Below are 14,433 nucleotides of genomic sequence, written 5' to 3'. Positions count from 1 at the left end.
ATCCTGCTCCCCACTCTACAACTTTGGCATCTCCCCCAGAAAAAGCCTGCTCCTCAAGTTCTCAGCTTTCGCCTTCAGAGATGAAAAGGGGTAATCAGTTGTATCTCTTTGTTTCATAAAGAAACAACAATAACAACAAAAACCACACTGCCTCAACAGCTAGTTGTAATTACAAACCAGATACGACTTAAAATAAAATTCAAACACGGAGGCAAAAGTTCTTTGAGCCAGAGTGGTCCAAAGGGGCGTCATCCCTCTTTCCCACAGTTTTCTTTCACTTCCTCCAAAAGTTCACTCTTTCCTTGTTGTATTGCAGAGTTCTATCCTCTCACATCATTTTCAAAGGCTCAAGGTTCTTAATCTACAGCCTGAAGATACTAGCACAAAGGTCTCTACTAGAATTTATGGATGGCTTTTAAGTGGAAAAGATCCTTTAAAACTATCTTAAAGACAATGAAGAGTGTGTGTGTGTGTGTGTGTGTGTGCAGCCATGTGCACAAGCAGACATTTTCCGGGAAAAGAATCACATCTATTAGCAAAATCTCAAAGATCCCTCCAAAATTAGTCACACTTTCTAGGACTTCGATGGTTCATCCAAACACTTAATTTCACTTATTTCTCTTTTGCTCCTGCTTCTCCGATCGCAGGGACATTATCTTTACACAATACAACAGAACTATGTAGTAGTTCTATACAGGCATTTTAGATCTCAAAGCAGAAATGTTTCTTCCTTCTTCCTATCACATGAGAGGATTAGCCCCCATTTTAGGGCCTATGCAATAGGCACTTCAATTAAATTGGTGTTTTCAAACAGTGCAGATGCATGGTGATACGAAGGAGAATTAAGCATAGCTCCTGCTGTCCAGGAGTTTATAATGTACCAGGAAGGCAGATATGTTAAAAAAAAAACAACCCACAAAAAACACCACCACCTACAATCGCAGCAATGCAGTCATCTATATGCGGAACCATGGAAGGATAGATGGAGTTTCTAACCTTGTCTGGAGAGTTGGGATAGACCTGTTGAAACAGTGATATCCAAATGTTTCTTGAAAGGCCTTGGGGAGTTTTATAGAGAGGACGAGTGGGAGCAAGCATTCTTGGCAGGAATGGGTGTATGTGGGGCCTGAGGGAATGGGGTAGGTTTGGTGGGATCTGTGACTGGAGGGGACGTTGGGATCAGGTGAATGCTCCCAAGTGAATGACTTGCAATTTCAGGCCAAATCATACATGCATATATATGAGTGTATGTTATCTGTAAATATGTTCCCATGTAAAGAAAATGTGCTTTGGGGAGAGATCTGCCCAGTTGTCAAGAAGTTCCAAGTTGTAGGAGATGGGAAGGCACAGGATGAGCAGATAGAGACCATTTGGGAACCGAGGGGTCCAACACCTGAGCCCTAGAAATGCAGATCCAGGTCTGAGGTGGAGCTAAGGGGACAGTTCTCTGAGACATGAAAAACCATCCAAATCTGTCAGAGGGGAAAGAAGCCAAATCTGCTATACAGGCTCTTCAATTCTAGGAGCACTTTAAAAATCATCAATGAATATAGATCCCTAAACACTTCTCCGTTTGCTTATTTAACCTGGGAGCTTTCAGCTTATTTTATCAAGGATTGCCTTGGGTTTTGTGAAGGGTACTGTACAGAGTGCACGTGGTTTAAGTTATGCAATTATGTTCCAACGAAACCCCGTTATTCACTGGTGAAGGTCAAATGTAGAATGACTATTTTTGAGAAGGTGACTCTCACATAATTCCTTTGCGTTTTAATAAATTGCGTGTTCGTGGACACTTTATTCTGAGCGGGTCTTTATTGCCTTGGCAAATAGGGCTACACACCATTTTTGCCTATGGAGACATTACTGATGGCAGAGCCTATAGACCAAAGAGCGTGAGACTAAACACTGTAGAGTTGTTTGCACATTACGGTTCTCTGTGAAAGAACCAGACCATTGTATCCTTTGCCTAGGGCTGCTTAGAGACAGTTTAGCTGTCAAGTAAACTTACTAAATGGGCTTTTAATTTGCTGTATATATCAGAACCTGAGGATAATGTTGCAAGTATCTGAGAATTGGCTTGTGGAAGAAGCTAAATTTGGCTGTTATCGCTGTAGAAGGGGCCATGTTTGATTCATTGTTTTCGTTTGCATAACTTAAGTATTTTTAAGGAGCTGCTGAGAGAATATATTTGAATTAAATTTAGTGGGCAGAATAACTATGGAAAGATTTGTGCTCTGAAAATGCTTTTATCTGAACCCTTTTCCATGATAAAGATAGAAAATGTTTAGGCTGGTGTTTTATCTTTGTTTTTCTCCACCAAATAATATTTACTAGTTATCTTTCTTGATGACACAGACCTTGCTTCTTTCTTTGTTACTGTTATGATTTTGCTCAAGCATGTTGCCAACATATAGGAAACTTCAGGGTCTTCCGGGCGGGAGGACAGGGGTTGATGTTTTACAGGACGTAGTCACAGAGTATAGGATTTGTTAGAAATGACGGGAGGTTTTTGAAGGAACATCCACCTGAAAGTTGCTTTCCTCCTGCCAAGCTTACAATGGTCTGTGGAAACCGTGACCAGTATGGCCACAGAGAGAAAGCCCCGGCCTGAGTCCTCCTGGGTATCCCCGGAGGGAGCATTCGCAGATGGGAACTAGCAGACAGTGAACCTCTCAGAGTCTGGCCCCGCAGGGCTCCAGACAAACTGGAAACACACATTTTCCAGGAAAACTGAACTGTGTTAATAATGGCTGAAGGGTATTTCTCCATAGTTGGCATATGATCCCTAACATAAAGACGTGACACAATCAGTGAAGCCAGTTTGGGACACAAAAGAGGAGAAGCAGAGAATACAGACAATAAGGTCACAGCAGGAGAAGCCCTTGGGCAGAAGCTTCTTCCAAGCTATCTCCTTGAGGATCAGGAATATCTTTAATGTCCAAATTGATAAATAAATGACAAGTAATAGGATATATTGGGGTATGTGAGGAAGCTATTTGGTTTAAAACTAATTCCACCTGACCTTGTTTTTCCAAAAGGGCCTGACATGGCCTGTGGAGCATGCATTGTAATCAGCTTTAAATATTTACTATGTCTCAAAGACAAGAATGATGCCCTTAAAGACAGGCATGTAACTTCCCCCATATTGGCATTTCTTTAAGGATTAGCGTCTCTCCCTAAACTAAGGATTAATTACTGACCTGCTCTGCTCGCCTTGTGACCACTCACCTTGTGACCACTCACCTTGTGACCACCACTGACCTGCTGACCACTGATCTACTGTGTCAGCAATGTAATCTCATGACTATTGTAAGAGGGACATTCCTGTCATATGTGATGTATGCTCTTTGTTCCAAGATGGTATATAACCACGCTGTACATTCTACTTCTTTGGTGCCCTTCTTTCCTTGGGGAAGAAAGGCCCCAGGCTAGTCCTCAGATCTGGCTCATAATAAACTCACCCCAATTTTGATTTATAGACTGATTATGGATTATTTGTGTCAACAAATTGGAGGATTTAATTTCACTTAGGTAGATATATGAATGGGCTATAGATTTTTGGTTCAGCAGTGAGTTGAAGAAATGATCTTAACCACTGACTGTGGAATTTCTGTTAAAGAGGAAAGTGGATTTAGGGAAACCATTTATGTATTAGACTGGGGTGAAAGATGAGAGCTTGGAGGCAGTGAACTAAAGAGATAGTGTAGTGATTGTGCATTAGGAATAAACATGGATTTGGGGAGAAAAGAGTCAAAAGTAGAGAAGAAACAGAGGCATGGTTGAACAATAGACGCCAAAAGACATTTAAGAAGAGGCATTCCTAATGCTCGCTTTTAAGTTTATATTGCACACTACTCATCTTCTCACTTGCAAAGACAGTTCATGCAGTCTGCTGGGAACTCCAAAGCTTTGTAGAATTGCTAAGACAGCGCTTTCTTTGGCCTTGAGAGACATATGCAAATAAGACAAGAATAAAAATATTTGTAAGTGTTCTGATACCTGTTCTTTACCCCTTTAAGCACAATTTTAAGGTGTTAAAATATTCATCAGAATGTTAATATATGTATCATAAAATTAAAGAACATTTAGAAGTTGCAAAAGTGCTTTTCTGTTTTTTCTTTTTTTTTTAAAGATTGTTACCTGAGCTAACATCTGTTGCCAATCTTCTTGTGCGTTTTTTTTTTTTTTCTTCTTCTCCAAAATCTCCCCCTCCCTGGTACATAGTTGTATATTCTAGTTGTGAGTGCCTCTGGCTGTGCTATGTGGAACATGGCCTCCACATGGCCTGATGAGCGGCGCCGTGTCCGCATCCAGGATCTGAATCAGCGCAACCCTGGGCCCCCGAAGCTGAGTGTGTGAACTTAACCACTTGGCCATGGGCCTGCCCCAGCCCTTTTTTGCTTTTTTTTTAATTCTCTCTTAGCCTAGTCTTTGGTTACTTGACCATGTTTGTTTTGTATCTCTGGCTGCTAAACTTCATCCCATTTCTCCAGCATACTTCTCAGCAGTAGTCCTGGGATATCATGAGGTTATTGCCAATACTAAAAGTTTAGAATTCACTTTAAAATTTTAGGAATTTTCCCTGCTCTCAACTTTAAAAAAGGTATATATGTGAAAAATAATTAAGTTCCTCTTCAATGCTTATAGGGAAATTGTTTACTTAAAATGTTTATTTCTTGAAGGTAATTATCATTTCATAAAACTATTTGTGCAATTCTATAGCTTTAGATTTTTGTTTGAACAGAATGCATAAAAAAGAGCTGTTAAAAACTTAAGTATTTTATTTCCATGGCTAATGTACATCAGAATCTTGAAAACCACTCATTTGACCTATAAGATGAATTACGAAGGTAAATTAACTCTGTGGAAGTCACAAAAATCCTCTTTTGGACACTGTATTTCTGATGCACAATGATGGCACACACAATTTCCTTTGATGTTATTGCAGTACTGTGCAGAATTCTTTCTAGCATTCTGTCTACAATTCTTTCTAGTAGAAATGATACAGGCTGGCTGCTTCTGAGTGCTCTTCAGGGCTGCAAAGAAAAAGTTTATAAACTATGATTTTTAATTTTTGGTTCAAGACATGGTCAGAGGATTCGTATTATCTTAAAATAATTTTTTATCTTTTATAACCGCAGGGCTGTAATAGCTAAAACAAGACCTGGGAGTTGCCGATGATTAGGTAAGTTGAATTTGCAGCTTTGCCAGATGTCTTCTTTAGCTGGGAAAGAGAAAGATCATGAGGACTAGAAAGGGAGTGTTTGGATGATGCTGAGTGTCCTGGTCCCCACAGGATCTCCTTTGCCAGCATGGTGACCCTCCTTTCCTATTGACGAAGCTGATCCTGCCTTGCCTAGAAACCTAAAACGACCTCCCCTGAGATCATTATGCTGCAAGGATGAGGTGACTCTCCTCACAGCCGACCCTTTGTCTCTCTCCTTGTTTTCAAATCTGTAATTACAGTTAGGTCCCAGCATGCCACAGGGGGAGTACGAAGTGTGACTCGAGAGGACAGTGCTGACAAAAAAAGATTTGTAAGACTTTGACAATTCAGGTGATCAAAAAACAGCAACAAGCATGGGAATTGATACTAACGGCCCTAGGGCAGAGGAGAAAGAACCTGATTTTAGGAGACACTCATTCTCCCAGCTGCTAGGCATGTTGGCTGCTGAAAACTCACATCTGAGTTTCTCACTAGGAGTTGACCTCTGCTGAAGAGCCTTCTCCTTGGAACAGCCCACACTAAGGATTGGTCAGTTCAGGGATGTAAAGCCTTTGCCCCTTCCCTCCATTCAGGACAACACTGAAGGGTCATCCTAGCTCTGTGCACTTGGCTGAAACCTCTGTTGCAAGGGCCTTGCAATTCAGCTTCTCCCTCTGCTCAATTCTGCTTCTGTTGCTCGCTCACAAACGTTATTACTGAGAGCAGTGTGCTATAAACTTCCTGCGTACAAATCTACATCTCAGAATCTGTTTCCAGGAAGAGTAGACCTAAGACAGTCCCTGACAGGAGTAATCCACAAAAGTAGACTGCAATGGAATATTGGTGCTGCCTCCTGTGTTGCCGGCTGGCACAGAGGACCCATTGCTGCTCACAGGTAGAGTATGGGGAGCCCCTGGCTTACCATAGTCTTGTAATTGTGGTATTCATTGTGTGTGTGTGTGAAATTCATTGGGGTGAATTGTGATGGATTTTGGTGAAGGAAATGCACTGCTGGGTCCAGTATCTCAAGAGTTTCAGGGATTCAGGGAGAAATGGTAATTATAAGGGCTATGGAGCGGGATGCCTGTTGCTGGTGGTCATTGATACATTGGAGAAAGAGAAAGAAGAGCTGAGGGTGATTAATCACCAATTAAAGGCAAAGTGTGACAGTCAGAAGGTGTGCTTGAAAGCATATAAAGCAATTCTTACCTTCTGGTACTTTAAGGCAGAAAAAGCTAAGGCTCAGGCTCAGGGCTTAATTAGGAGAGTAGCAAAGCTTCAGAGAAGGAATGTGGAAATCCCAACCCCAAGTCTGTGTATCAATGTCTGAGCCGAGTGCAGACTTAAGTTTAATGCATGAGGTTCATTAACTCTCTGAACCCTCTGAGCCTGTAAAAGTGACCCACTCCTCCCTCTAGGAGGCTAGTGCTCTGCCACTTTTTTGAAGATGGTACAGAGGCTTCTGCCCAGGAGATAGCAAGCACCTCCGCTTAGGATGTAACCCCACCTGCTACTGGAAACCAGATCAACTGCTAGAGTTGAGTCACAACATAACCTGGACGGGAAAGTGCTGGGCCTGCTGAGGGAAGAAAGAGACCGCACCTGGAAGAAGCTGTGGCACTTACACAGCGTGTCCCCGCAGGAGTTGGGAGACCATGGATTGGACTAGATTCCGAAGGTGCTGGCTCTGGGGAGTGGAATGTAAAGTTGGGTAGGAGATAGTTTTTCAATATGGGAACACTTTCCTGTGACACAGGAGTTAACACCCTTTCAAGGACCTGGGACAGGGTGCCAACACTCTATGAAGATAGCTCTTAGAAGCTTGGAGAAAGAAACAGCCCACACTAAGTGAAGTAAAATGTGAGAATTACTGAGAAAAATGGCGGAAAAAAATGAGACAAAGGCTTGAAGTGGGCATGCTAAATAGATATATTATGTGAGAATAGAAAACACTGGCTTGATTGAATTTGTAAGGAAAAACAGAACAAAACCTCTGCTGTATTCTATGAATTCCAAGGTGGACGTCATTTGCAACCAGTAACTGTATCCATCGCGTTCTGAGCCATCCTTATTGGTGTGTGGTTAATGGATTTTTGTTGTCATTGCTGGTTTGTTTGTTTTTAACTGTATGTGAATCCCGAGAAAGAGTTAAACACAGGCTGTGTGTTCCGCCACAGTTCCCATTGTGTATGGCCCCTCTTTGCTCTAGGAAGGGGCTTTCTCACTCCTCTGCAAGGTATACAAGTCTCCTCTGTTCTGGATGGGTTGGGTAAGGGGCTATGCAGAGTTCTGGGGCTCAAGCCTTGGTGGATGGTTGATGGATAGGCAGTGGGCTGAATTCTGGTGATTGGTGGCCTTACAGGGTATCAATTCTGCACTGACTCAGGCCCATACCTCTCTCTGGTTTTCCTCACCCACCCTCCTGTCCACATGGCAGGCTCTAGTTCTCTCTCCTCTCACCCACTGCATCATTTTTCTAATCCTGGGGAGCAGTATCCCCTTCTGCAAGCCTGCACTTGAATCTCTCAGCCTGCCGAAAGGCCAGATTGTTGTTGAAGAGTTGAGCATCCTAGCTTTCTTTTTAAGGCTCTGTATGGGTGACTTGTGTCTGCCCTGAGCACTTGGGGAAAAGAGGAAGCCCTTGGGGTACAAGTCAACAAATCCAGTATTTGAGAGGAAAGATGTATCCCATCACGAACCTCTATATTGTTTTGTGTGTGAGGTGGCAGAAAATAGTTTAAGAACTGCTGAAATACACAACATTGTCTGACTAGTCCAATCAGAGAACATTTTAGTGAAACCTAGAAGCTGATCTGCTTTTAAAATTTGTGGGCTTTTGCCAGTTCCACCGGACAAGTTATGTGCATTTCCACTCATTTATTGAGCAAGCTGAAGAGTTCCTGAGGACTTGGAAATTTATCTTATGATCCTAATTTCTTCCCATATTTCCCAAGCCTGACTCATTAAATCACCCAACCAAACTTGAACAAGCATCCATGACGTTTTCCCCTTACACAATCTGCTCTCCAATAAAGGCTACGTGAAGAGGAGAAACTCAATTATTTTAAGATAAAAAGTTAGATTAGGTGGCACTCCACATAGTTGCCAGCCATCTGGTTCAGTCACAAACTCCCTAGGGATCCTGAACATATTTGCAACTGAAAAGAATTTGAACTTGAATGACTTTTAAATTGGGACATAAAATGTGGCAACCCAGACTATGCAGCTACTTAGCAAGGACTAATGAATGGACCTGTTTTCAGCCTTATGCTCCATGTTTTCCTCTCTTTAGAGAGAACTAAAAAGGATGCAAACACTTGTTAATAATTAAATTAAAAATACTTTCCCTAAAATTAAACCATACCTATAAAATAGATTTTAATTTAATCCAAAAAAGTCTTCTGCCCTGAGTGACCTTTCTCATTTGCTGGTTAGCAGGGAAGCACATTCTCAGTAGTTAAGTTCTTGCGTTAAGGAAATGCAGTGTTTTATAGATAAGTCTACAGACTATACAGTAACAAACCGTATTTTCATGGTGGAATTATTTTCATTATCACGTCAGACACACCTCTTCAGCTGCCTCCAGCTCAACCCAGCTGCACCTGTACTGAGCTCCACCGTGAGCGGTCTCTGAGTGCACATGCTGCTGGGAGTGGGGAACTGTGGATGGCATTTAATCTCCAGAAACCTGCAGCGTTTCTACATCAGAGAAGTCATACGTCAGAACACAGTTGTCCAAGTCCTCTGTCAGACACAACAAACTTTCAGTTTATCATAGTTTGTCCAGCAAACACTAATTTTAGAACTTTTACAAATCATTATTAAGAATACTGTCCCCCACTAACTACCCACACTGCATTAACTTTCACTAAGGGACTGCAGTCGATACCAACACAGGCCCAGACAACAGGTGTCCCAGGATGACCGTTTAAAGGTGTCTCAAATTTTTCATGCATGTAATTGACAGTGAGCGATTTTGAGACAGTTGACTTTAATTTTGAATTCTAAAGGGATGGTCTTTGATCAATGAGAAAAAAGCTTCACTTTCTACAGAAAGGTTGGCTGAGCCAGAAAAAAATATTTTTGGTTCAAATGTACTAGGCTTATATTTTAAGAAAATTCAACTAGTTCAGCCCATGCAGAAAATTTCTAAAGGAAGATGTATGACATAAATTTTACATTATATTTGCTTATGCACCTCAACAAATGTTTGTAAAAACATATATTTTTGGAAAGTTTTAGTAATTTTTTTGAAAAATGCATTGCCAAAGACAGAATCTTTATCCACTGGAAAAATGGGTACAACTTACAAAGACCCAAAATTTGACTGTGGAGCAAGAACTCTTTAGGTCTTCAGTTGATCATCACCCGATTGAAGAAGGAATAATTTGTTTTGTACAGAGCATGGCATACAGTAGACTAGGGGTAATCATTACAAGCTTCTAGGCTTGGGCCTTTGGACAAAATTGCTATTTGATATAGTGTGCTTGCAAAGGATATCATAAATAATAATGACAATGATGGTTAATGATGAATATGCCATTTATTGAACACTTACTAGTGCCAAGCACTCTTTGAAGCACTTACACACGTTAACTCATTTGATCAACCAATAATCTTAACCAATAGGATAAATGCTGAGATGAGCTTATTTCTTTCCTAATTTCAGGCAGTCATAAAAGGGCTGCAGCAGATAAGAGATTAGGTCTGGGTAAAATATTCAGGGCTTCCTGGAGAAGGTCAACTTTGACTGAGTTCCTGAGAGGTGGCTTGTTTGGAGGAAAAGCACGACCATCTAGCTCTGGTGGACATTAAGGTAGGAGCCTGTTGTGGACACCTTGTAGAAAATGTAACAAAGCTCCGCTGGGGAGCATTGCATTTTCTCTGGTTCCCCTCCTACGCTGATCAACCACCTTGTGCAAGAAATCTCAGGCAGTTCTCAATAAAGTACTGTTGCCTATCTTGATGATGTAGGGAAATGTGTGTGTGGTGTATTTTGAGTTGCTAAAATGATCGGAAAGGAGTAATCACTCGCAATGAGTGGCTGGAGGAGTAAGGGATGTTAGTAAGAAAGGGAGTAGGGGAAATTAAGAATAAGGGAAAGATGAGATAAACCCACAATAGTAATGAACCATTTTATCCAAAACGCCCATGGCACTTCTGGAGAAACACTGGAGGTAGTTCAAGTCCTCACCAACATATATCCAGGATGGCTTTACTGTGGCAGAGCTGGAATAGGGAATGACATAGTCAGGGGGAGTTTATAGAATCAAGTCTAGAATATTTTTATCCAATATTTTCTGGAAATTATAAGGCTCCAATGAGAATGTACTAATATTGTGACATTAATTTGTTAAATAAATTTTGTATAATATATCTTTGCTGTGGAAACTTTAGAAGTAGAAGGAAGAAGGATAACCCCCGTGAATATATTAGTGTATTTCCTTCAGGTTTTACTGAGCATATTAATTAATTGATTGCAGATAGTTAAGATTCTAAAGACAACACACATTTTTTTAATTGCCGTTTTTGAACATTTCATAGAACGGAATAACTTTCATAGCCTAAAACCAATACTGTATACTTGTAAGTTTCTGAGTCTTTTAAAGGCTTCTATATGTGCAGAGTCATTAGATATTTACATTTCAAATAAGAGTAAGCTTTAATTATAGTTTCAGCATTTTATTTACCTTTGCAGTATTTCAAACGAGCCTGGAGGGAGTTTATTTACATTGCATGTCCAAACCGACCTGTGAAGTGATGCTTTAGCTCTCGATAAAAGATGAGAGCATCTCTGCAGACCAATTGTCCCAGGGAGAGCTGCCTGCATGGACTCTCTAAGGCTTCAGGCAGCAGTCTCCGGAGGCCGTTACACTGTACTGGTTCATCCTGGACAGCGCTCTCCCACCAAACCCTCCAACTCTGATGCCTGAACTTTCCTCCACTGACTGTTAAATAGACAGCCAATTCTCAATGAATTTGCCCATGTCAGCAGTTTCCTATATCTTTTTGGTGTCAACTAACTGTTGTTATATTGTTAGTGCACCTTTCTAATTAACATTTATCCTTTTAAATCCAGTCAGGTCATTGGTTATCATTCTTCTCTTTATAATTTAGAATTATTCTTCCCAGTGAAGAGGATATAAAATAGAACTTTATTCATTCTTTTGCACAGGAAGTATTCAGATAGGAAGTCTCCACGCCTTTTGCCACTCATCTTTTGTTTGTCATTCTAAAGCTAGGGAAGGACTGGGCAGGTCCTGTCCCCTCTGCCAATGCCAGGCCATGTGCTCTCTGGAGGAGCCACAGAGTCAAGGAAGGTGAAGGGCAGCTAAAGGACATTTCAAGCTCATTTCTTATTGAATTGTATCGTTCACGTCTTTCACTTCATCAGAATGAGTTGTAGCAGACTCAAATAGCTGTACCAGATCCATAAGCCAATTAGGAAATCACTTATGGTTTTCGTAATGACATAGTTCATGCAGTTTATATTTTCTATAATCAATTAATTAATTAATTGAGCATGTTTAATTAGAATCTATAATGATGATCTAATTTTTATTAGAAACTATGACCTCTTCACGTACGTAGTGGAAAATAAATTATAAAACAAAATTTAACAGTGTTTTTCTCCCCCTTGGGTATTTGGATTATGAGTGATTTTCATTTTTTTTGTGTTCTTATCTCTGTTTTTCAGCATTTTTACTAAAAATATGTATTAATTTATGATAAGAAAATATTATTCATTTTGAAACTACATCTTTAGCCCTATGCTAGCCTTTGATGTGAGGGTGGAGGATTATTAAAATAGTATTTTATAGCCCATGATTTTGGAAATTTATGATTTAACTTAATGACCAAGAATATGTGAAAACAAAAATTTAAATAATTATATATTGTAGATTTACATAGTAATAGTATGAACAACAAAGATATTCCAAGGTAGTATGTTATTACAGATGATAATGAACTTTATATCTTCAAATAATCTCAATTATGAGAAAAAAGAATGTACAATGTTGATATTATCATCTCTTTTTTCAGATGAAGAAACTGAGGGCTGTTTTTCTATTTGACTTTTGAATTTACATATAGAAGATAATATAATAAGAACTAATACTTATAGAGTGCTTACTATGTGCCAGGAGTTGTTCCATCATTTTCCATGAAGTTAAGTATGGTGCAGTGGTTAAGAGGGTGCCTCCTTGAACCACCCACTTCATTTAAATCTTTACTTTGCTACTTACAAGAAGCTCTGTGGCTTAGGGCAAGTCATTTAACCTCTCTGGGATTTTGTTTTCTCATTTTAAAAATGTAGGTAATAATACCTGTATTACAGGGGTAAGTGGCTAAATACATTGTATGTGTAAAATACTTAGCACAGTGTGGTGTATCAAGTTAGCTATTACCAAAATATATTAACTCACTCAAATTTTATAACCCAAAGAGGCAAGCATTAATGATGTCATTCATATTAATATCTCTACTTTCAGATGGGGAAACCAAGGCCAAGAACGTTATATGATTTGCTCAGAGACAGTATGTGGCAAACCTAGATTTGAACTCTGGTGGTGTCTGTGATCTTAACCACTTTATGGTACTGTGTCTTCAGATGATAAATAGCCCAGTATCTTTCATTTGATGACTGAAATAGTGATAAGTAAAAAGGGATGCATGTTTCCAAGAAGCATGATCCCATAAAATAAATATGCTTTTGGAAAACAGCAGTATTTATATATTCTAATGTATATACTTAGAGTTTTAAAAAGTAGACAGTTGTCTCTGGCACTTGGTAAACAGATTTCATCAAACTGTGTATCCTTACTCAGGACTAGGGTAGAGTTCTTTCTCCCCTCTCCTCCCTTTCCTCTCTCTTTCTTCTTTGTCACCCCCTTCTCTGTACCTGCCAATCCTCTTCTCTGTCTTGCCAGCATTGTGTTGGCTGAGGGCCCATGTTTGTAATGTAAAGTTCACAGTGGGGATAGGCCTTTTTTTCTGAGATGTAACTAAAATCTCAGAAGCTGTTGACTTCAGTGTGGAGTTAGAATTCTTGTCCCCAAAATATTTTATACAATTATTGTTACAGCCCTTGGATTTCAGTGCTTTAGATGGGAAAGAGTTTGATATCAGGATAATACATAAAGGGTGTAAAGTGTTTTTTTTTTCTTTTTTGGAAGATTAGCCCTGAGCTAACATCTGCTGCCAATCTTCCTCTTTTTTGCTGAGGAAGACTGGCCCTGAGCTAACATCCATGCCCATGTTCCTCTACTTTATATGTGGGACGCCTACCACAGCATGGCGTGGCAAGCAGTGCCATATCCGCATCCGGGATCCGAACCGGTGAACCCTGGGCCACCGAAGCGGAACGTGTGAACTTAACTGCTGCGCCACCGAGCTGGCCCCTGTAAAGTAGCTTTTACAGGAGGAGTGACAACAATGGGGTAGGCAGGCAGATGATAGCTTATTAGATACACACATGCTAATGTACTGGGGGCCATCATTAGCAGAAACAGAGCAAATCAAATGAAATATTGACATGTGAAGAATATTCTAAGTTCAATCAAATTCAAACTAATTATACTACTTTAAAATATTATTTTCAGTTGTGAGCTATAAATATCAATATAATCGTATATCAATTGAATGACTTTGGTTTGCCCTCCTAAATCTTTTAAGACCAGAGGTTCTCAAGCCTGGCTGCATATTAGAATTAATGGGGAGTAGGCAGGGGGCAAAAATTCGTGATGTCCAGGTTGCACCCTTGACCATAACCTCTTGGGAGAGACCCAGGCCTCAGTGTTTTTCCAAAGCTCCCTAGGTGATTCCAATATGCCGAGTACAATTGCTTTAACAGGTGACAGAATTTTCATGTATATTGAACTTAAAGGTTGGCTTTTAAAAAACATTCTATTAGAACACCAGAAATCGCTTCTCAGCCTCTTGAAATTTGTCTTTCATCACAGGAGTATCTTCCCACGGAGCAAGGATGTTCAGTTTGGCAGAACTCGAGCACAGGAAGAACCACAAAGGACTTTATTTATCTTTTCCCTGGGCTCACAGCAATCACTACACGCGAATATGTTTATTTATCAGAATAATAAATGAGGGGTTCTGCAGCTCTGTTTTAGATTCACATGCAAGGTTCTCAGTATCTTCAAAGAAGGGCCTTTCAAAGACTCTAAAACTGCAAACTCAGTTGCTTTTTATCTTTTTCTGCTCTCTACATA

Source organism: Equus caballus, chromosome 14, assembly GCF_041296265.1.
Source record: "Equus caballus isolate H_3958 breed thoroughbred chromosome 14, TB-T2T, whole genome shotgun sequence".
Classification (NCBI taxonomy): Eukaryota; Metazoa; Chordata; class Mammalia; order Perissodactyla; family Equidae; genus Equus; species Equus caballus.
This window is presented reverse-complemented; position numbering follows the sequence as displayed.